The following is a 24,548-nucleotide window of genomic DNA, read 5'->3' as shown; positions in this document are numbered from 1 at the left end:
ACGAGGGAGCTGTGAGGGAATGGTCTCAGCAGTATGGTGATAGGGGTAGGGAGGGAAGTATAGCTCTGGTGGTGGAGACTGACTATTGGTGGCAGAAATGGCGGAGCATGATGCGTTGTATCCTGAGGTTGGTGGGATGGAAGACAAGCACCAGAGAGGTTCTAACTTGTTGTAGTTGGAAGGGTGAAGTTCAAAGGCGTAGTTTTGGGCAGTTGAGGAGATGCGCAAGAGCACCCTCCTGCAGCCGAACCATCTCTTCAATGCTATCTGTCCCTCTATCTATCTTTGCACTGTTTGAAAGCTTAGCCCAAATGCCCTCAGTTCCTTCATATCAATAATGAATGCACAAAGTGGAAAGTTGCGGTCCCAAAACTGAGTCTTGTGGAACACCACTTGTCACTGGCTGCCATCCTGAGAAGGACACTTTAATCCACTTTCTCTGCATTCTGTCAGACAGCCAAACTTTAACTTCCACCTTGCCTCTAACACCATGGAGCAATATATTTTTCAATAGCCTCATGCATGGCACCTTGTCAAAGGATTCTTGAGGTGCAGATGGATGACATCTATCGGTTCTCCTTGATCAAATCTGCTCATTCCTCTCTCAAAGTATTCTAGCTGGTTTGTCAGGCATGACCTCCCCTTTATGAAACCATGCTGACTCTGTCGTATTTTACCAAAGACCTCCAAGTATCAGAAATCCCTTTCTTCCATGATGTTACCCACAACCAAGGTTAGGCTACTCAGTCTGCAGTTTTCCATCTTCTGCCGAACTCCCTTATTTAACAGGGTGTCATGTTAGCAATTATACAGCCACTTGGCCCTTTCCTGATTTTAGTCATTCATGTAAGATTACCACTTACACTTGCACTAACTCTTCAGCGATCTCCCTTACAAGGCTGGGGTACAGTCCATCTGGTCCAGGTGAGTTATCCACATTCAGACCATTCCGTTTTCTAACATGTTCTTCTTGGTGATGGCCACTGTATTTAGGACTGCTCTCTCACTCTCTTCAATTCTTGGGAAATAACTCGTGTATTCCAGCGTGAAGAATGATGCAAAATTACTCAGCCATTTCTTTGCTTCCCACTACTGTCTTTCCAGCATAATTTCCCAGTGGTCCATATTCACATTTACCTCTCTTTTGCACTTTATATATCTAAAGAATCTCTGACTGTTTCCTTTATATTACTGGTTAGCTTACCCCCATACTTAATTTTCTCCCTCATTGTGTATTTTTTCTTGCCTTCTGTTGGCCCCAATTCTCCAGTTCCTCTCTGCCCTTCACTCTGCTTGCTCTTTTGCTTCTATGCAATCCCTGACTTCCCTTGTCAGCCCTGGTTGCCTCATCCTCCCTGTACCATGCCTCTATTCCTCAGCATGAATCTCTGCAGTGTCTTTAAAATTATCATGGAATCTCCAGCCATTGCTGTTCCTCAGTTTTTCCTGCTAAACGCCTCTCCCGTTCAATTCTTCCCAGCTTCTCCCTTATGCCTCTCCAGTTGCCTTTATTCAGCTGAAATACTGTGAACTCTGATTCTATGTTCTCTCTCAAATTGCAGAATAAATTCAACCATGTTCTGATCACTGCTTCTGAAGTTTTCCTTCACCTTCAGCTCCCTTGTCCAGCCTGCGTCATTAAATCCAGTGTCATCTGTTCCCGAGTGGGCTCCACCACATGATGCTCCAAAAAGCCATCCCGTAGACATTCTTCAAATTCCTTTCCTTGCGATTCACAATCAACCTGGTTTCCCATTGCACTTGCATGTTGAAACCCCCATGATCACTGTAACGTTGCCTTTTCTCCAGATCTTTTCTATCTCCTGGTGTATCTTGTGCCCCAGCTCGTGACCAATCTTTGGAGGCCTGTGCAAGTCTCCAACTGTGGTTGTCTTACTTTTGTGGTTCCTCAGTTCTACTATGCAGATTCTACACCATCTGACCTTATTTCTTTTCTTATTGTTGATTTAATTTCATTTCTGATTAATAATGTAAACCCACTCCCTCTATCTTTTCGATAGGATAAATGTCCTTGAATATCCTGATCCCCTTGCAGCCACTTATCTGTGATGCCCATCACGTCATACCTCCCAATTTCAATCTATGCCACAAGCTCATTTACCCTACTGCTTATACGGCATGCATTCAGATATAACCCTTCAATCTTGTATTAACTGTCCCTCCTCTATTGCCATTTGTTTGTCCAGTATGCTTGAAGTTTGATTGCTTCCACTTTCCATACACTCTGTCCTATTTGCGTCTATGCTGGATATTTTAATGACCTCTCCTGAGCTCTGTACACTTACCTCCTCTTTTCTAATTTAAACCTATAACGGAACTCCCACTCCGCGCACACACACATTCCTAATCAGTTTAAAGCTCTGTCCTTGGTTAGGATTCACTCGGACTCTCGTCCAAGCACGGTTCAGACGAAGACTGGCCCATCAGAACATGTCCTTTCTTCCTCAGTAATAAAATGTGTTTAAAGTTTGTGAGAAGATTTGTAGCTCGGGTGCTCGTTGTTGTGGTTCTGTTCGCCGAGCTGGGAATTTGTGTTGCAGACGTTTCGTCCCCTGTCTAGGTGACATCCTCAGTGCTTGGGAGCCTCCTGTGAAGCGCTTCTGTGATCTTTCCTCTGGCATTTATAGTGGTTTAAATCTGTGGCTTCCGGTTGTCAGTTCCAGCTCTCCGCTGCAGTGGTCGGTATAATGGGTCCAGGTCGATTGAATCTGTGAATGAGTGCCATGCCTCCAGGAATTCTCTGGCTGTTCTCTATTTGGCTTGTCCTATAATAGTAGTGATGTCCCAGTCGAATTCACGTTGCTTGTCATCTGCGTGTGTGGCTACTAAGGATAGCTGGTCGTGTCGTTTCATGGCTAGTTGGTGTTCATGGGATGCGGATCGTTAGCTGTCTTCCTGTTTGTCCGATGTTGTGTTTTGTGCAGTCCTTGCATGGGATTTTGTACACTACATTGGTTTTGCTCATGCTGGTTATCGGGTCATTCGTTCTGGTGAGTTGTTGTCTGAGAGTGGCTGTTGGTTTATGTGCTGTATGAGTCCTACTGGTCGCAGTAGTCTGGCTGTCAGTTCGGAAATGCTCTTGATGTATGGTAGTGTGGCTAGTCCTTTGCGTTGCAGCATGTCCTCATTCCGTTGTCTTTCCCTTAGGCATCTGTTGATGAAATTGCACGGGTATCCGTTTTTGGCAAATACATTGTATAGGTGTTCTTCTTCCTCTTTTTGCAGTTCTGGTGTACTGCGTCTTGTGGCCCTTTTGAATAGTGTCTTGATGCAACTTCTTTTGTGTGTGTTGGGGTGGTTGCTTTCGTAGTTCAGGACTTGGTTTCTGTGTGTGGCTTTCCTGTATACCTTTGTGGTGAATTCTCCGTTAGGTGTTCTCTGTACCATCACGTCTAGGAATGTGAGTTGATTGTCCTTTTCTTCCTCTCTCGTGAATCGGATTCCTGTGAGTGTGGCGGTGTGTATTCTCTATTTCTGTGTTTTTTTTAATGATTACAAAGGTGTCAACACATACCTGACCCAGAGTTTGGGTGGTAAGACTGTTTGTTCTAATCTTTGCATTACCGCTTCTGCTATGAGTCCAGAGATGGGTAAGCCCATGGGTGTGCGGTTGATTTGTTCATATATTTGGTTGTTGAATGTGAAGTGTGTTGTGAGGCACAGGTCCAGTAGTTTGAGTATGCAATCTTTGTTGATAGGTTCCCCGTCTTGTTATCTGTTCTGCATGTCCAGCAAGTTGGCTATTGTTTCTCTGGCTAGGGCTTTGTCAATAGAGGTGAACAGTGCCGTTACATCGAATGAGATCATGGTTTCTTCCTTGTCTATGTGTATATGTGTATCATTCGGCTTGTACCACCGAATGGCCTGTTTCTGTGCTGGAATGTTCTTTGTTATAACATTATCAATGACCAATCAGACCCCAGTAATGATCTCCTATAACCTCTTCCATCAGGCTAAAAGGTACAGAAGCTTTAAAACATTGAGCAGCTGGTTCAGGAACAGCTTCTTCCTGACTGTTATTAGACTGATGAGTGTACTCCCTAATCTCAGATAATGCTGATCTTGTTCCTGTTGATCTCGCCTCGCCCACGCCCTGTGCAGCGTAACCTGCATGACTCTCAAACATATTTTATAGCCATTGTTCTGTACATCATTGTTTACTATGCTTTGCCTGTATATCTTGGTGCAGGTCAAAGTAAATCCTCATGTCCCTTCCCCCAGTTCCTCCTGTGCTCACTCACAGCTGTCTCTGGTCTTCATAACCCATAACCTCCCATTCCCCATCCCCAGCACACTGTGACCCCATCCCCAGCTCCCCGTGTGCTTTGTATCTCACTATTTCTCTCACACTGTCTGTTTCCCTGTGTTTTCCTTTTCTCTGTCTTCTGTTTCTTTCCCAGAACTTACTATCTCCCCTTCTCCCTGCCATGTGACTGTTTGTTTCTTGTTTTGTTTCCGTTCTCTGTATTACTGACTGTCCTTCTGTTTGCCTCGCTGTGTTCGCTCTCCTTCTACGTGTCAGGACCTTGTGTGAAGCTACTGGTGATGGCTTCTCTATCCTTTTGAAGCATGTGATGGCTCTTTGGTTAGATATTGGCAATACAATAAACTCAATTATGTTTTGGTATCTTAGACATAATTTAAATTTATTGGATAAATTTCAATTGTTGCCAAAACAGCAACCAGAATGTAGATATCCATTTAACAACCAATTGTAACATCTAAATATTTTGGAACTGCCTTCTCCAAGTGCTCTGCATACTGGCAACTGAAAGCATTCTATTCACGTGCATAATAGTGTGACGGTAACTGCTCTTCCCAGGACCATAAGAAAGCACAGCCCATACTATCATGGAGGACAACCTTCCATCCATTTATGCTTCTCATTGTCAGTGAAAGGCTGGCAACATCAAATATCTCTCCCAAACTGGTAATGATCTCCAACAACCTCTTCCAAAAGGGAGGAGATACAGAGACTTGAAAACATGGACCAATATGCTCAGGAACACCTTCTTCCCTACCGTAATTAGACTGACGAATTGACATCTCTAACTTTTCAAATAATATTAATCTTGCTAAATTCGATCTTGAATTACAAAGCACCTGTGCAGCTCTCATCTTGTGTGCCTCACTCTGTCTAAGTGCCCTGTGAGGCTCAAGGTCTTCTCAAGGGCAATCAAAAAAGTGAACTAATGCTGGCCCAGCCAGCGCTACCTACTTCCCATTAATAAATATAAGAAGATTACGACACTCAGGGAACACAGACAGGTGGGATCAAATCGCTTTAAGCATGATCTTAGATAGATAGAGATTTCATAGAACACAGAACATAGAAGAATACAGCGCAGTACAGGCCCTTTGGCCCTCGATGTTGCGCCGATCCAAGCCCACCTAACCTACACTAGCCCACTATCCTCCATATGCCTATCCAATGCCTGTTTAAATGCCCATAAAGAGGGAGAGTCCACCACTGCTACTGACAGGGCATTCCATGACCTCACGACTCGCTGAGTAAAAAATCTACCGCTAACATCTGTCCTATACCTACCACTCCTTAATTTAAAGCTATGCCCCCTTGTAATAGCTGACTCCATACGTGGAAAAAGGTTCTCATGGTCAACCCTATCTAAACCCATAATCATCTTGTACACCTCTATCAAGTCACCCCTAAACTTTCTTTTCTCCAATGAAAACAGCCCCAAGTGCCTCAACCTTTCCTCATACGATCTTTCTACCATACCAGGCAACATCCTGGTAAACCTCCTCTGCACCCGTTCCAGTGCCTCCACATCCTTCCTATAGTATGGCGACCAAAACTGCACACAATACTCCAGATGCAACCGCACCAGAGTCTTATACAACTGCAGCATGAGTTGGTATCTGAAAGTAGAGTGTTCCTACAAAGCCTTTCATAAGCTGATCCGGCATAAAGTGAAGTACTATTTATTTACGTGCGAAAAATTTGCTTTTCTTGTTATAAGTGAAAATCCTCTTCGGATTTCTTTTGATTAGTGAAAACAGGACGTAATGGAGGTTTTTCGGAAAGGGAAGTGGAAAAAAGCGAATTTTTGAAAAGCGGGGTATACAAGTACTGGCATGGGCATGATATTTCGGAAGATCGGAAAAGTTAAAAATAAATGAGGAGGATCTCACATTTTATTTCCATCCCAGCTGATCATCATTCCTTTTGTTTGCTCTTTTTCTTCTATCTCTCTCTTTCTCTATCGATTCAACTCACACCTCCTGCCCTTCAAAGCAGACTTCCCTGTCATCAGCATTGTTCACACTATTTTCCAGCTGCTTTCAGTTCAGAAAAGCTTCCCGGCACTTTCTGATCTTTTCTTTGCATTATTTATGCAATTTCAGATCTCCAGCATCTTTCTTTATTTGGTTTAACTTTCAAATTTGTTATTCCATGGGAAGTCGGCATCTCTGCCAAGGGCAGCATTTGTTAATCATCACTAATTGCCGTGACTCTGAGGCCATTCCACAAGCCAATATAAAGTCAAGCACATTGATATGGGTCTGAAGTCACACTTAACCCAAACTGGGTAGTAACATTAGATTTCTTTACCGAAGGTCATCAGTGAAATAGGAAGATTTTCAGACGGAATATGGGTTTTATGGTTGTTTTTCATGAAATTCCCTTTTATTCCAATTCTTATCATTTTTATTTAAGTTCTGCCATCAGCTGTGATAGGACTTGAAACAAATCGCTTGAAACAATGCCTTTCATTTAATTAGCTTTGCTCCTGAATTATATCCAGCGACATTCCTACTCTGATATATTGTCCTAATCGTGAAATAACGTCCGAGACAAGAACAATTTTGCGATTGAAATACTTGTAACTGGAAAAGTGGCCTGAAGAGAGCTTGAAACATAAAGTCTGAATTTTACCAACGTGCAGACAATGGTTTGTTGAGCCACAGCACTGACGCAGAGATGGAGACTGGGGATATTGTGAGCTGGTAGTGGACAGGGTTCGTGACAGAGAGAACAAGAGACATAAATCAGTTCAAGGCAAAAAGGGATCTCGAGGTTGTGCACAGTTTTGTTCTCAGATGTTTGTAAGGGTGTGGTCTGCAATTCAGATGAATGGAAACTGCAATTGAAATTGAAGGTAAAAGTTTTTTTTCATTTGCAAATATAGACAACAGAAATTGCAATGAAGTTCAAAATTGTTTATGGGATTAATGAATGGACAGAAGTAAAGAACACTAACAATTGCGAGAATAGGTTATGATTTGGAGATGCCGGTGTTGGGCCGGGGTGTACAAAGTTAAAAATCACACATCGCCAGGTTATAGTCCAACAGGTTTAATTGGAAGCACATTAGCTTTCGGAGAGTCGCTCCTCCACCATAGGTTAGTAACACACTCTCCACCCCGCCCAATCAGCACGACTAATTATCCGATATTGTAGAAATTTCCAAACAGAGGAAAATGTTGAAAAGACCCAAGGAAAGCCTCCTCTCCATTTGTGTAATTATCCAGTCCATTATTCGCAGATTCAGATCTGTCCTCTCCACGTCTGTGCAGCTGCTGATCTCTGTGACTGTTGGAGCTGATGCATCGGCTCCTAGGCTGGGATAGGGCACTGAGTGAAGCCCCTCACCAATAGGACACAGTTACAATGGAGACTGACATCAATCACAGTCACTGAGCAAACAGCTCTAGCTTTCAATACAGCACATTCAGTTCACAATATATCTGGACTGGACTGGACTTGATGTTAACATTGCTGGCTATTAGTCACATCTCCCATCACCAATTCCTCTCGTGAAGTCAGTTGTGAGGGCGAATGATGGACGTTTTCTTATCGCAGGCTAGATGACTCTTGTACGCTTGCAATGCTGTCACCATCTTACCCCGAATCTCCGCCCCTCCACAAAAAAAGGGAACACAATCAGGATGCTGTTACTGTGCTGATCTCTCCTCCACGGGAACAAACCCCAGCCAACAGACTGTCACTGGGCGCAATTGCCCTGAACGTAGACAGGAATTGTGGACTTCTCTGAATGGTCCTCTCACTGCTCTAATAAAGAAACGTTGGACCTTCCATATAGACTATACTTCAGTAATTAATTTATACAAATTGACAAACATCTCATTGAAGTTTTATTTGCTGCAAAGCAATAATTTTTCACCTTTTTTCCCCTCAGTCCAAAACCAAAAGTGAACTTATTCATTAAGACTTATGAATTAATAAGTCAGGTTTAGCTAGTAGATCGGGCGGAATGGGGGTAGTGGCTGTGGAGACTGCATGGGGAATACAATGATATTCCCCAGTCATCATCACTCTTAACGTCAGATGGAATTAAATATAGTTCACAACATGGAACGAGCCAACGTTTGGGAGATGCAATGCTCAATGACAATGTGAACTGAACAGGATAATTTTAAATGTGATAAAGTGAACTATATTTTATATACACAGCATTTAATAATTGGGAATACAGATTGAGTAGTGTCACCACATCTGAAGCATTAACTTTGATGTCTCTTCACAGATACTGCCAGACCTGCTGAGCTTTCCCTCCAACGTCTGTTTTTGTTTGAGATTGATCATGTTGTTCATATCTGGCAGGATGCTTACAATTAAAAATAGATGCTAATAACAAAATATACAGGGGTATGGGGACAATACAGGAGAATGATCGTAGAAATATTGCTCATTCCAAACTGGATGAGACAATGGGCTGCGTTTTCACCACCTTTGCTGTAATAATTCTATGTTATGCATTGAAAGCTTTTGGAGATTGGGGAGACAAGCTAGTTCAATGAAGGACACATCATCAAAAATCTATCCCTATTATTTCATGAAGTTCAGCTGCCTCTAAAATGTATTTTTAAACAAAATAGATTTCCTGAGATTTACAAGATATTCACATTTTCTTTTTACTTTCTATCTTAAAGAAGAAACAGATTTCGGCTGTAATTCAGGTGTCACATATACACCAACTGTATTAGAAACATGAAAGTACCACGTTGTCCAAATATTACCAAGGTCAACGTGTAGACCTGTCAAGAAACATGAAATATAGAGATAATGGACATTTGAAATGCAAACAGAAAATGCTGGAGAAACGAAAAAGGTGAGGAAGTGTCTGCAGAGAGCAACAGAATTAACATATGTCATACGATGTGACACTGTTCTGAAAAGTCCTATTAGAATCAAAGATTAATTTTTTGCATCACTGCTCATATGTTGCCAGATCGACTGAGTTTTGCTCCAGCTCTTTTGATTTCTTTCTTCTTTCTGAACTGTGACGAAGTGTCTGATCTGAATGATAGCAGTAAAGCTGTTATCTCAGTTGAATGTCGAGTAATTTGTTATGGACATTAATTGAGAAATTACAAAGTTCCTCTGTTTGACAGGGCTCTAAATATCGATGACGTATTGCACTGTGAGAACTTGCGATGAAAATGTTGAAACAAAACAGAAGTTGCTGTAATCGCTCAGCAGGTTTGGCAGCGTCTGTGCTGAGAAATCAGAGTTAACGTTTCAGGTCCTGTGCCCCTTCCTCAGAACTGATAGTAACACGGAAAATGTTGGTTTATATGCAGAAGAGACTGGATAGCTCTTAATGGAGACTGTTAGTAGCTAACAATAGGGTGTGAGTAATGGAAGGCTATGTGACAACTCGGCCTGGTGTATGGGTAGCGGGGTGGGATATTGGAGAGTTCAGTCCCTCAAATTATTGAACTTGAACTTGTGGGCGGCACGGTGCCACAGTGGTTAGCACTGCTGCCTCACAGCGCCTGAGACCCGCGTTCATTTCTTGCTTCAGGCGACCGACTGTGTGGAGTTTGCACGTTCTCCCCGTGTCTGCGTACCCGGTTTCCTCCGGGTGCTCCGGTTTCCTCCCACAGTCCAAAAGATGTGTAGGTCAGGTGAATTGGCCATGCTAAATTGTCCGTAGTGTTAGGTAAGGAGTAAATGTAGGGATATAGGTAGGTTGCCCTTCGGCAGGTCGGTGTGGACTTGTTGGGCCGAAGGGCCTATTTCCACACTGTAATGTAATGTAATGTAAAAATGTAATGATTTTGAGTTTAAAGGGCTGCAGATTCCGCACATGGAAAATCAGGTGTACTTCTTTCATCTTGCACTGAACTTGCCTGGAACACTGCAGCAAGCCTGACACAGAGATATTGGTCAAGGAATAGGATGGGCTGTTAAACTGGCAGGCAACTGAAAGCTCAGAGTCATTTGCAGCGGTCCAACTTGGATGTTCTGTGAAGCAGTCACCCAGTCTACCCTTCATTTCCCCAACGGATTGTGGGAATTGTTGGAAAGGCTCTGCTTCACCTCAAAGGTATAGTTGGGCCCTTTGATACTGATGAGGAGGGAGGAAAATGAAAATGTGTCACACCTCCGGCAGGGGAAAGTGAAGTGGACCTGTGGTGGGAGTGAATAAAGAGTAGACCAGTGTGTCCTGGAGGGAATAATCCCTTTAGAAGGTGGACAACGGAGGAGAGGTGAATATGTGCAGGCGGGGCATCTCGCTGGAGGTGGGGAAAATGTGGGCTGATGATCCTCTGCATGTGAATGCTGCTGGGATAGTAGGCAAGGACAAGGGAAACTCCGTTGCTAGAGGGAAGGGGAGGGGTAGACTAGATGGGTCAGACTCGGTTGAGGACCCTGTTGACAACAATGATGGGGAATCCCTTCATGGAGGAACAAGGTGGACATTTGAAAGGATTCCTTGTTGAATTTAGTATCAGCAGAAGCAATGCAGTGGAGTCGGAGGAACTGGGGGAATGGAATTGAGTCTATGCAGGAAACCAGGTGTGAGGATGTATTCTCCAGGAAGCTGTGGGAGTCGGTGGGATAATACTGGATATCAGTGGCTTTCTATCCCCAGAAATGGAAGCAGCAATGTTGAGGAAACGAAGTAAGGAGCCAGAGATCGACCAGGTGAAAGTGATGGAAAATTTCAAATTCCAAACGAAATCGGTGAACTTTTCCAATTCCGAACAAGAGAGAGATGCAGCAGCGATGATATCATCTATGCATCGGACAAAGAGTTGTGTATGGGTGCTGGAGTAGAACTGGAACAGGGAATGGTCGACGTCCCCCAAGAAGAAACAGGCATAACTGGGTCCCAAGTGTGTATCCGTGCACTTCCTCTGTGTGGCAGGAGCAGGCTGAAGCAATGGGTCTGCCCGGGCAGTTCTGTTTGTGACTTTTTGAGAGGAGATAGAAGCGAGCTCTGCTATCAGAGGACCATCAGCTCGAGGGCAATTTGCGGGGTGGGGCGAGTGGGGCAGAAATCTCCAGATGAAATGTGATCAGTTACATGATGTGCCATGGTCCAAGGGGAGATTAGAGGAGGTACCTGAGAGTGGGCGTTCAACCTTTGCAATGTTGAGGTCAGTCCACCAGACTGTAGCAGCATCACCCTTGTCGGCCCAGGCTGAATAACGGGGTTAGACCTAAGCACATGGAGTGTAGGCTGGTCGGACATTGATAGTATGGATTTGGTGAGAGGAGTGCAGAGAAATTAAGACAACCAATGTCATGTTGAGATTTTTCAATGAACCGATTTAGTTCAGGTAAAGGCCAGAGGGAGGAGTCTAGGTGGAGGGAGAGTGTTGCAGCTGGGTAACGGGGTATATGGGACAGGGAGAAGAATCTTGCCGAAAGAAATGGGCACTGAGGCGAAGACAGCGGAAGAGCTCAACTAAATGTCATGCCTAACATTCATTAAAGTGGGGGCGCAGAGAGGTAAAGTTCAGACATGAACCTCCACTTGTCTCAATTACCTTGAAACTTTTTTATATCCTCCTCTTCCACTCACAATCTCAGTTTGATACCATCAGCAGATTTGGAAAGGTTACATTTAATAGCCATGAACAAATGTTTGATCTGCTTTCTGAATAGATGGGGCCCAAACGACTATTCCTGGATTATCCGGCTAGTCATTGCTTTCTACTGCAAAATATATCGAACGGTTTATGCTGATCCTCTTTTTCCTGCCAGTTCTCCTATTCTCAACCCATGCCAGTATATTAGATCTAGCTGTTACACACTGTTATAGGCCAGGACAGACCTCCTCAAATCATTTCAAAGAAGTAGCACAGACCCAACCTTTGCTCGTTGACTTAAGCAAGTGTAAGGCGGTTATTCCAGGAGTGATACAGCTGGTCGAACCACTTAGTTTTAAACAAACCAGAATGTCTTTGCAAGATTACTGAGTGAGACACAAACACAAAAGGATACAATATAGAATAACTTAACCTATCCGAAAACCGAACAGATTATCCCAACTTAATGATGGTGTTCCAAGTACTTGATATAATCCCCATAAACATCCCATGGCAAAACCGAAAGGAATATAAAAAATAAGATCAAACCCAGTTTCTAACAGGAGAGTTGTCCGAGAGAGGGATGAACAACATGGACCTGCTTCTTTGGGTCCGGTAGCTTCACAACTGCTGCCTGCTTTAAGTAAACAGCCAGGCTGTGGAAAAGCAGACCAAACAAACCAAAGCAGAGGAGCTAAACTGGGATAACTGGCCACTCCCCCATCATAAGAACAGAAGAACAGAAGAACTAGGAGCAGGAGTAGGCCGTCTGGTCCTCTGCCGTTCAATAAGTTCATGACAGATCTACTCGTGGACTCTGATCTACTTTCCCGCGCTCTCACCGTATCCCGTATTTACTTTACTGTTCAAACAGTATCTACCTTTGTTTTCAAAACGTTTACTGAAGTAGTTCCAATTACTTAACTGGGCAGGAAATTCCAGAGATTACAAACCTCTGGGTGAAGAGGTTGCTTCTCAATTCAATCCTAAATCTACTCCCTCTAATATTGAGGCCATTCCCTCTTTTCTTAGCTTCACCTGTCAGTGGAAACATCCTGTCTACTTCTCTCTTATATACTCCCTGCATAATTTTATATGTTTCTATGAGAGCATCCCCTCATTCTTCTAAATTCCAATGAATATACTTCCAGTCTGCTAAGTCACACTTCATAAGCCAACCCCCTCACTTCTGGAATCAACCGAACAAACCACCTCTGCACCCCCTCCAGTGCCAGTATACCTTTCCTGAAGTAAGAAGACCAAAACAGCATGCAGTCCTCCAGGTGTGGCCTCACCATAACCCTGGACAGCTGCAACATAACCTCCCTGCCTTTAACCTCAATCATTTTAACAATGAAGGGCAACATTCCATTTGCTTTCCTCAGTAATTGCTGTACCTGCAGACCAACCATCTGTGATTCATGCACATGGACAGCAGGTCCCTCAGTATAACAGCATGCTGCAACGTTTTACCATTCAAGTAATAATCCTTTTTGCTGGCACTCCCAACAAAAAGGATGATATCACATTTATCATTTTGTATTCCATCTGCCAGACCTTTACCCACTTACTCAAAGTATCTATGTTAATGCACAAAGTCTCACAGTCCTCTGCATGCTTTGAAACGCATCTTCGTGTCTTCTGCAAATCTTGACACACTACACGTTTTCCTCAACTCCAAATCATCTATATAAATTGTGAATAATTGTGGCCCCAACACGGATCCCTGAGGCACATCACTAGGTATTGATTGCCAGCCAGAATATCACACATCTACACTCACAATTTGCTTCCTGTTAGTCAAGCAATCCTCTGTCTATGCCGGTAATTGACCCGTATCATCTTGCACCTTTTCCTTAAGCAGCAGCTTCTTGTGCGGCAACTTGTTGAAGACATTTTGGAAATCTAGGTACACCATAGCCACTGGGGCCTTATTGTTCACCTTGCTCGTATTGTCTCCATAGATTTCCAAAAGACTTGTTAAACATGACCTGTTCTTCATGGACCCAAGCTGCGTCTGCGCAATGGGACGTTTTCTATCGAAATGCTTTGCTATTTCTTCCTTGATAATACACTCAAGCAGTTTCCTCACTACACAGGAAAGGCTAACTGGTCTTTTATTCCCCATATTTTGTTTACCTCCCTTTATAAACAGTGGCGTCACATTTGCTGTTTTCGAATCTGCTGGGACTGCCCTGGAGTTCAGCAAATTCTATCAAATCGCCACAATTTGCATTTAAAATTTTTACCGCTACCTCTTCTAGAATCCTGGGATGCATTCCATCAGGGCCAGGAGACTTGCCTACCCTCAGGTCCGTTATCTGTGCAACACTATCTCTTCCATAATAATGAATGTTTCCAAGGTCCTCACCTACCTTCGTCTCTTTGGCAATCACTAGCATGCTATTAGTGTCCTGCACTATAATGACAGATACAAAACACCTGTTCAATTCCTCGGCCATTTCGTCATATTTTATAGCTAAATGACCCTTCACATCCTCTGAAGGACCAATATTTACTCGAGTCATGCTTTTACATTTTATGTATTTCTCGTATATACCATCATCTATCTATCTTTATATTCTGTACTTGTTTTTTTTTTCTCGTGTTCTATCATGCTTTTCTTTATAGTTCATTTTGTGGCTTTCTGTTCACCTTTAATGTTTTCCCCAATCTTTTAGGTTTCTGCTGTTCTTGGCCAATTCGCATTTCTTCTCTTTCAATTTGATAGCGTCCCTTATTTCCTTCGACACAATTGACAGATTACCCATTTTCTTAGAGTCTTTCCTTTTCACTGGAATATACTTTTGCCACGGAAATTAAAAATATCCTTTGAAAGTTGTCCACTGCATGTCAACTCCCATCATGAAGTATTTATTTCGAGGCGACTTTAGCCAACTCCTCCCTCATTCTATTGTAGTCTCCCTTGCTGAAGCACAGCTACTTGTTATTGGATTTTATCTTCTCTCTAACTGTATTCTAAATTCTACCATACTGTGATCACTCCTTCAGTATGATGTGAATAATTATTCTTGTCTCATTGTACATGACCAGACCTACGATACCTTGCTCCTCATTATGCGTGTTTTTATTTTAGACTTGAAAACATTCCCAACTCGTCAAACCCAGACATTTTGGATTCGCTGCTTTTAAGACATCCACGTAAAATAAAACAAGAACGGAATAAACTTGTTAAAGGTGTAGCATTGTCACAACACTAGACTTGGGACATCATCAAAAATGTTTCTGATAATCCAAATTCACTGCAGATATTGCTGCGCCATAATTTATTTCCCAATCAGTTTCTAAAATATGATTGGCCTTTAATAAAGCTGTAATGACTTTATCTATGTTCATTACTGCATCATTAATGTAATTTTCAAAGTTCCTTGAAAATGCGTCCTTTCTACTCGACTCTTGCATTGTCCTGATTTTTTTTTTTTGGTGCTAAGCAGACTGTGATTCTCTGCCTCCTTTAGAAATACTGGGGTTACATTTGTTGCTGTCAAATCTGTGAATTCAGATCCAGAATCATCAAGCATTTGGAAGAGGATAAACTGAGTATTCATTATTACCTTGGCCACCTCCCTTAGTAATCAACGAGAAGATTAACAGGTCATGGGGATTTATCATATTTCAGTCAGTATAATTTCTCCAAAACTGTTATGTACAGATTTGATTCTATTTGCTTTTTCTCAGTAGACTGAGAAGTGTTGGAGTTTACTTTTTGAAATGTTTTATTTTGTGAAGGCAGAACAAAAGTGGTTGCTTCATAGTCCTGCCATTTTCCTGTTCTCTGGTTTCAGCCTGTAAGGAAGATACAATGATCTTCTCTAACATTTCACCTTGGTATGCTGTATGTTGAGAAGCTTTTGCATTTCACTCTTGTTAATGTACGCTTCTAAACCCATCATTTCCTGTCTAAAGCTGCTCAGTGATTGACCTTCCACAGTCATACAATCTCCGTACAGTCAGAAATACAGTACAATCTACATTAGTCCCACTTTCATACATCAGGCCCATAGACGTGAGTGTTTTGACACTTCAAGTGCTTGTCCATATTCCGTTTAATGGCTGTGCGATGACCCACAACAACTTCCCTCTAAAAAAGTGCATTCCAGACACCAACAGCCTCTGCGTGAAAAAACATCCTGAATCCTCTCTAAACGTCAAACCCTTCACTTTAAAAGCGTGCTCCTTTGCTCTTGACCCTCTGACTTAAAGGAACCGCTGCTGTCTATCCACCATGTCCATGCCCTTCGTAATCATACCCTTATGAATCACGTTGCCCTCAGTCTTCTCTGCTCCAAAGTAACCAACCCGAGCGTATCCAGCCTCTCTCCATAGCTGATATGCTCCATTCCAGGGAACATCCTGGTGAATCTCCTCTGCGCCACTCTCAGTGAAATCACATCTTTCCTAATGTGGATCCCTGAACTGTGCACAGTATTCCATCTTGACCTAGCCAAAGTGCTATTTCACTCTTGTAATCTATGCCTCGATTAGTAAAGGCTATCATGCTGTCTCCAATTACTTCTTAACTAATCTATTACCCAGTCCCGTCACATTCAGGAATGTGTGGAGAAGCACCCTCTGAACTTGCGAATCTGCTGCCATTTATTGAGTCTTCCCATGTCTGGTTCCTTCTGCCAAAGTGCATCACCTCATATTTATCAGTCTTACATTCCATCTGCCATTGATCTGCCCATCTGACCATTCTATCTGCATCTTCTTGTCAGTAAGACCTTCCTCCTCACTGCTAACCACCAGAGTAATCTATGTGTCAGACACAAACCTAATTATTACACTCACTCCATGCCCCTTCACATTCAAAACTATATCATTTATGAATACCACAAATAATAAGGGACACAGCACTGACACACAAACAGTCTTCGACAACCACCTATTTTCTGCAGTAGTTTCTCGAACACTGATCTGCTACTCACTGGTCTGTAGTTCCTTGGTCAATCTCTACAGCCCTTCCCATAAAGGGTGTTCTCCAGTCCTCGGCACCTTACCTGTGACCAGATTGCATTTAAACACTTTCATAAGCGCCTTTCATCCCTTGTCTCCAGCAGCAGCTTGAGATGTAACTGAGCTGGACCTGGGGACGTGAATATTTTATACCAGCCAAAACTATCAATCCCTGTATACATCTTACATAAATCTGCTCAAGAGCTTCTCAGTCCATCTTCTCGAATTCTGTCCCTGCATCCTCCTTCTCCCAAGTAAAAGAGACATGAAGCTCTCATATTTCAATCTATCAACGTTCACGAGCTTCACAAACAGATTCCCGCCTTGATCTCATGCCACGTTTCACCAGCAGAATACCTTGATTATCTGAGTGATTAATCTGAGAATGTTCATTCAGTATATGGGATCAGTATGTTATATTTAGATCAAGACATCAAAATTGTATACAATGCTCCAGGTACAGTCTCACCGGTACTCTGTGTAACTCGTGCAGAATGTTTTTCTTGCTCGTCTGAACAAATTACTGCAGAAGCTGGAATCTGTACTGAAACTAACACATGCGAGACATCACAGTGAGTCAGACAGCATCCGTAAAGGGAGAGCAAGTTAATGCTTTGAGTCTAGTTGACCCTTCATCGTCTGTATTTAAATAAAGGCAAACTTAACTTTTACCTTCCCTGTTTGTATATGTTTCTCCCAATACCCTTTGCTTTAATGTTTCTGTAAACATACTGTATGTGCTGATTAAAACTCCTCCTGAATATCTGACTGTATCAGATCCATTGCTTCTCTCTGATTAGGTCTACAAGATATATCTTCAAACAAAACTTTTGTAAATTATAACTTCCCTTTCATAAATGCAGAATTCTTGAAGTTTGCTATTACTTTCTCAGTGTCCAATATCACATTCGTTATGATAGATTGAAAAAGATTACTTCCTGCGGATGACAAGTAAACTGGTCTGTAATTTTCCATTCTCCCTCTTTTTCCCTATCTAAATCGTTGGAATGCATTTATATCCTTTCAAATTGAATATAGATAAATGCAGTCATCCACAATCCAATCCATCTGTGTATTGCTGCTTTCTCTGAAATTGCAGTATGAATTACATCTGGTCTGTTAGACTTATCAATCCTCAATCCAGGTATGTTGTCCTTTACTACCACGTCACTAGTATGAAGGATTTTAGTGTTCAGTTACAAAGGTTCTATGGTATTTCTGGGATATGTTCTGGATCTTCGTCCGTGAAGACAGACATAATGTAACAGTTTCGTCTCCCTGTCAATTTTCTGTTCTCTACAATAAGTAATCCTGTCCACACATTCACGCTGCCACATTTGGCCTTTTTTAATTTTCCTTTCAAATATGGACAGACACTTTGCGCCAGTATTTACCAAGAACAAAAAAAAATCCAACACAGGAATAGGCCTTTCGGGCCTTCCAAGCCTGCTCCGATCCAGATCCTCTATCTAAACCTGTCACCTATTTTCGAAGGATCTGTATCCCCCTGCTCCCAACCCATTAATGCATCTGCCTAGATACATAGTAAATGTCGCTATCGTGACCACGTCTAACACCTCTGCTGGCAATGCGTTTCAGGCATCTGCCAAACTCTGTGTTATGAACTTTCTGAACATATGGCCCAAAAACCTTTTCCCTCTCATCTTGAATTCCTGACCACTAGAAATTGAGTACCTCACTCTGGGAATAATCGTCTTGCTATTCACACTGTCTATACCTCTTATGATTTTGTAGAACTCAATTAGGTCCCCCGAACTTCCGTCAGTCTAATGAAAATACTTCTAATCTACCAAACCTCTCTTCATATCCAGTTGCCTCCAATACCAGGAAAGATCCTGGTGAAACTCCTCTGCACCCTCTCCAAAGCATCCACATCCTTTTTGTAAGGTGGCGATCAGAACTATACGAACTATTTGAAATGTTGTCGAACCAAAGCCGTACACAAATGTAACATGACCTGTAATCTCTTGTACACAATAGATTCCAACAGATTCCCTCCTGTGGATGACAAGTTATCTGGTCTGTATTTCGCCACTTTCTGTTTTCTGCCCTTTTTAAAATGGTGGAATGCAGGAAGCAAAGTATGTTGTGTGCCTTCTTGACCACTCTATCGACCTGCCCCTCTAAGGAACAATGGATCTGAACACCCAGATCTCGCTGTACATCAATTTTGCCCAGGGCTTTATCCATTAACCCTATAGTTCACTCTTGAATTGGATCTTCCAGAATGCATCATATCACATTTGTCCAGATTGAATTCTATTTGCCATTTCTCTGCACAACTGTCCAATCTATCTATTTTCTGCTGCATTCTCTGACAGTCCCCTTCACTTTCTGTTACTCTACCAATTGTAGTGCCATCTGCAAACTTATTGATCAGACCACCTTTAGCGTCCTTTCGTTCATTTATGTGTATCATAGACAATAGCGGTCCCAGCATGAAACCCTGTGAAACACCACCCAGAACAACTCTTCATTTTGAGAAACTCTCTTCCACTAATACTCACTGTCTGCTGCTGCCCAGCCTGTTCTACATCCATTTAGCTAGTAGACCCCGGACCCCTTGCAACTTCACCTTCTCCGTCAGCTTACCTCAACAAATACCTTACCGAAGTCTGTTGTATAACATCTACAGCCTTTTCCTCAATATCAATTTTCACTTCCACAAAGAAATCTATTATGTTTGCGAAGATGTGACCTCCCCGGAACAAAACCAGGGATGGTCTTGTTTGAAGTCTGTCTGTTTTGTACTCTGGAATCAGACGGGTTTTATTTCCAAGGCAGAACTTTATAAAATGCCACATTGACTAACTGCCTACAAAGTGCATGTTTTTTAAAAAAAACACAAAATTGAATGCGTTTGCACATACAAGGCTACAAATTCAAATTCACCCCACAGATTTATGTGTGTGTGCATCTGAGAATTGCGGAGTGTGTGTGCACGGGAGTGGGGGAAGTGTGGGAGAGAGCGCGTGTATATGTGTGTGTGCGAGAGAAATAGCGTGCGAGAGAAATAGCAGCCTCTGCTCCATTTGTTGATCATGTTACAGAATCAGATACTATAACTACAGTCCCCATGCTCCATCAAGAGTTGGGTCACAAAATCCTCAGGTCTCTCTGAATGTTTGGTGCAGCTCACAAGACAACTTCCAGCAATCCATCCCCAACACGTCCACTCAATTTTGAATAACAGGAGTCAGTCAGAAGATTTTCATAGAGTCACAGAGATGTGCAGCATGGAAACAGACCTTTTGGTCCAAGCTGTCCTTGCGGACCAGAGATCCCTACCCAATCTCGTCCCACCTGCCAGCACCCAGCCGATTATCACTCCAAACCCTTCCTATTCATATACCCATCCAAATGCCTCTTAAATGTTGCAATTTTACCAGCCTCCACCACTCTCCCCGGCTGCTCGTTCCATACACGTACTACACTATGTGAAAACGTTGCCCCTTAGGTATTTTTCCCCTCTCACCCTAAACCGATGCCCTCTATTTCTGGACTCCCCGACCCTAGGGAAAATACTTTGTCTGTTTACTCTATCAATGCACTCATAATTTTGCAAACCTCTATAAGGTCATCCTTCAGCCTCCGACGCAAGTTGGATGCCTGCCCTTTTACAATAATACTCGAGGGCTTCCTTGTGTTACTGGCCACACGATCAGCTGAGAGGGACAAACACAGGTGTTCAGTGGACAGCTGCAGACTAAGTTTCAAAGACGTGAGTCAAAACTGCTGAATCCCTTCTGTCCAATATGATCATAAAAATGTCAACCTTTTTGTTTTCTTCCATGTGTGTGGAAGTCGTGCAAGAGTACTGCAGGATTGCATTTATAACATGGAACATTGCCACACGGGGAAGTGAACAACAGCCCCCACACACCATTTCATTGTTTCTGAGTTTCACAATGTCAGCACTCGATACATTAGGGAGCCAAAACTTAAAGCCAGGGAAAGATAGTGAGGGACAGAAAAATGCACATGAAAGATAGTACTAGATAATTAAGATCTAAATAGACCATATTGGTGAAATATGGGGAAAAAGACAGGGCAGTGGGACTAAATGGGGAGCTGTGCAGACTATGCCAATGTATTGCTTCGGAAAATGAACTATCTGCTCAGCATGGAGAGCTGTGCAGACTGTACCAGTGCATTGCTCAGTAAGCTGAATTATCTACCCAGCATAGGGAGCTGTGCAGACCGTGCCAGTGTATTGGTCAGTAAGCTGGGCTAACTGCTCAGCATGGGGAGCTGTGTAGGCTATGCCAGCGTATTGGCCAGTCAGCTGGACTGTCTGCCCAGCATGGGGAGCTATGTAGACTATACCAGTGTATTTCAGCCCCAGTATTGGCAGGGGATGGGATGTAGTCAGAGGAACGAAATTCAATCTGTAACCAGAACAGAGCACAGTGACCTCAATGCTTTCAATATTTAAACAGCAAGAGCAGTGATAAAATAAACCATGTTTCACAGTTGAAACTGCACAGGTCAACATAGAGATCCATGAGTAACAGTGCCAGAAGCAATGAGGGAGAGAGTGAATTAACAAGTTCATTGCTGCAATTAGTAGTGGCTTGTAAAGTGAACATCTCGATTTAGAGTCTCAGCAGGAACAATAACAGAGACAATGACAATAGAGTCAATGAAAGGATAGTATTACATCAATCATGATTTATAAAATTAATGACTGAACATTGAGACTTACCAGGGACACCAACGAAAGCCAGGATTGGATAATAAAAATATTGAATAATGTAAAGTACATATTCGATCCGCCGCGATAATGACCATTGATCATAATATGTAGAAAGAAGCCAAATTTCCCAATCTAAACCCCTGTCCATTCTTGAGACATTCCAGCCTAATGTTCTCAGATTGTGAAACATTGTTGGAACATTCCAGACACTTGTGCTCAGATTCTGATCTCTCCTCACTGCATCTCTTGAGCTGCCGATCCCTGTTAATGCTGTCGGTGGTGCTCCCACTTATATTGTGGAATAGCACATTCAACGGAACCCATTTATCATGAAAAGATGGAATCCCTCCACTGGGATGATTCCAATCCATGGAGATTGGCATTAATCACAGTCACTAAACAAACAGGCTCAGTTAACCCCTTCCTTACGTAACTTTTCCTATCCCAATAAAAGGGAACATTTACTCAGTCTGGGCGGAATAGATGGGCGTTGCTTAGGGATGGACCATAAATCTTTCAGTATTCTTATTCTTTCTTCCGTGGATGTGGGAGCAGTGCAAGAACACTGCAGGACTGTTTATATTACATACTATTTATAAAGGGAGATATAGATAAATAAACAGACCAGCTGCATAAGGCGACCAGTGGGAACACTTCCATAGACAATAAAACAGTGTACACTATTTATTGCCCATTGGCGTTGTGCAGTGCTGCTCCTTGTGACATCATTTAGAGCATTGAGACCGCTACTCAGGAATAGGAGAAGGTAATTCTGTCCCCATATGTCTGTTAAAGAAGGACAGGAGGAGACCATTCAGCCTCTTGACCCTGTTACAGATGGACAGTGAGAGGCCATAAAGCCTCTCGGGTCTGTTGCAAATGGACAGGAGGAAGCCATTCAGCCTATTGAGCCTGTTACAGAGGGACAGGAGGAAGCCATTCAGCCCATTGAGCGTGTTACAGAGGGACAGAAGGAGGCAATTCAGCCTCTCGGGTCTGTTGCAAATGGACAGGAGGAAGCCATTCAGCCTATTGAGCCTGTTACAGAGGGACAGGAGGAAGCCATTCAGTCCATTGAGCGTGTTATAGAGGGACAGAAGGAGGCAATTCAGCCTCTCGGGACTTTTGCAGAGAGTCAGGAGGAGGCCATTCAGCCTATTGAGTCTGTTCCAGGGGAACAGCAGGAGGCCATTCTGCTTCTTGAGCCTGTTATTCAGTAACTACCAGTTTTAAAAATACTTATGGAGAAGAACAGTCCTGACATAAATGGTAAAGTTCTAAATTGAATCAGGCCAACTTTGAACGTTTTATATTGGCAATTTCAAAAGCTGCTTGGGAGAAGCTCGTGGCAGGAAAGTGGGAGGCCTTCACAAACGAGATTACAGAGTCTAGATAGAGTATGTTCCGGTTCATGAACAATGCAATGCTGGTCGGGAATGCTGGATGGCGAGAGGAATTGCGGTTTTGTTCAAGAAAAAGACGGAAGTATATGATAGGTACAGACAGTAGGGATCGAGTGAATCCATCGAGGAGTACCAGGGCTGAAGGCTAATACTCAAGAGGGAAATCAGGAGGTAAACTAGGGGCATACGACATCTTTCGAAAATAAGGTAAGGGACAATCCAAAGAGAATCTACCAATACATTGAGGTCAAAAGAGTCACTAGGGAGAGGACAGGGCCCTTTAAAGATCAGCAAAGTGACCTATGTGTGGAATTGCAGGAGATTGGTGAGATACTACATAAATATTTTGCATCAGGATTTACTGTGGAGAAGGATATGGAAGGGAGAGAACTTGGGGAAATGAATAGTGATATCTTGAAAAGTGTCCATATTACAGATGATGAGGAGCTGGCAGTCTTAAAATGCATTAAGGTGCATAACTCCCTCTGACCTTTTATGTGACTCTTGGATAGGCACTTGGAAGTTAGCACAATGAAGGGCACATGGGTTAATCTGATCTTAGAGTTGGAGAAACTGCTGGCACAACATCAACTGTTCAAGGGCCTGTACTATGCTGCACTGATCTGTGTTCTATGACCTGATCAGGTGTACCCGAGAATCTGATGGGAAGCTAGGGAAGCCATTGTTTTATATCTGGCTGAGATATTTTTATCATGGACAGCCACAGGTAAGGTTGTGCCATTGTTTAAGAACAGTTGGTAAGGAAAAGTGAGGAAACTATAGACCGGTGGGCCTGATGTCATTGGTGGGTAAGTTGTTGGAGGGGATTCTGAGAGACAGGATTTACTTGTGTTTGGAAAGATAAATTCCGATTAGCGACAGTCCACATGACTTTGCGTGTGGGAAATCTTGTCTCACTAATTTGATTTAGTTTATTGAAGAAGTGACGAATAAGACTGATAAAGGCACAAAAGTAGAACTGTGGAATAGAATATGGACTTTATTAAGGCATTCGAAAAGGTTCCGCGTGGTAAACTGTTAAGCATGGTTAGATCACATGGAATACAGGGAGAGCTGTAGATACTTCGCTCGAAGGTAAGAGATGAAGGTAATGCTGGTGCGGCATATTTTATTTGGACTGGAGGCCTGTGACCAGCAGTGTACCACAACGATCTCATGGATTTTGTCTTTTATGTAAATGATTTGGATGTGAATATTAGTAGAGAATGGTTAGTGACTTTACAGGTAACACCAAAATTGGTGAGGTAGTGGACAGTTAAGATGGTTAACTCAGAGTAAAATGTGACCCTGATAAGATGTGCCAAAGGGCCGAGGAGTGGCTGATGGAGTTCATGTTAGACAAACGGATGGTGTAACATTTTTGTGAGTCAAATTGGGTCAGCACTTGTAGGCAGGATCCTGGGAAGTGTTTCCAGACACAGACAGCTAAATAGAAACTATGGAAACCCTGCAGTGTGGAAACAGGACATTTGGCCCATCGTGTCCACACTGACCCTCCAGATAACATGCTGACCAACACACCCATACGTTACCCCAGTAACTCTACATTTCCCTTAAACAATTCACCTAACCTGCATATCCATGGATACTGTGGGACAGTT

The sequence above is a fragment of the Chiloscyllium plagiosum genome, unplaced genomic scaffold (assembly GCF_037043375.1).
Source record: "Chiloscyllium plagiosum isolate Xiang-an unplaced genomic scaffold, Cpla_swu_hap1 HiC_scaffold_14, whole genome shotgun sequence".
NCBI classification, from domain to species: domain Eukaryota; kingdom Metazoa; phylum Chordata; class Chondrichthyes; order Orectolobiformes; family Hemiscylliidae; genus Chiloscyllium; species Chiloscyllium plagiosum.
The sequence above is the reverse complement of the archived record's forward strand: the minus strand, read 5'-3'. Positions refer to the sequence as shown.